The sequence below is a fragment of the Sinocyclocheilus grahami genome, unplaced genomic scaffold (assembly GCF_001515645.1).
Source record: "Sinocyclocheilus grahami isolate Dianchi unplaced genomic scaffold, SAMN03320097.WGS_v1.1 scaffold146.1, whole genome shotgun sequence".
Lineage (NCBI taxonomy): Eukaryota > Metazoa > Chordata > Actinopteri > Cypriniformes > Cyprinidae > Sinocyclocheilus > Sinocyclocheilus grahami.
This window is the reverse complement of record NW_015505325.1, coordinates 158,855-159,617: the sequence shown is the minus strand read 5'-3', so window position 1 is coordinate 159,617 and position 763 is coordinate 158,855.

The window sequence follows — 763 nt, the reverse complement described above, 5'->3', positions numbered from 1 at the left end:
CTAAAATATTTTGTCAATAAAATAAAATAATTATTTATTTCAAATAAAATAATGGCATTTTTTAAGAATAAAAAATAATCTGATTTTGGAGTTTGACAATGAACACATTGCAACCATGCTTGAGACGGCCCACATAAACGAGCCAAAATGCTTTAGGCCTACTTGTCTTGAAATAATAATTTCTTAACATTAAACATTGACTGTCAGTCTTTATTCACCTGTTAATCGTCGTTTATCATTCAAATTTATTAAAGTAAATAGTGTGAATTACATCGCTAATGTCATAGAATAGCACGGCAGGGCACATTGTAACGCAGAGTTACAACATACCCCATCTGCGCAACTGGAATTTAAAACTGGTTACTGTCTTCTGATAGTTAGCGAAGCATTAAAAAATTATTTAAACGGATAAATAACAGATTAGAGATTAAAATAATAGCAGATTTGTCTAATTTTAAATGAGTAATAAAATCTGAGATGAAAAATTTACTTAAGCCAGAAATATAATTTTACTATGGTAAAATAAATGTTCAGCGATATCTTCAAAAGACTTTTGAATTTTGGCGCACTTTTTTTCTCTATATAATTTTAATATAGTAACTAGTTAATGCTGTAAATTTGGTTAGACTACGCTAGCATGTGTGGAAATATTTAAAGGGGTCATATGATGCTTTTTTAAAGATCATTATTTTGTGTATTTGGTGTAACAGAATATGTTGGCATGCTTTAATGTTAAAAAAACACATTATTTTTCAAATACTGT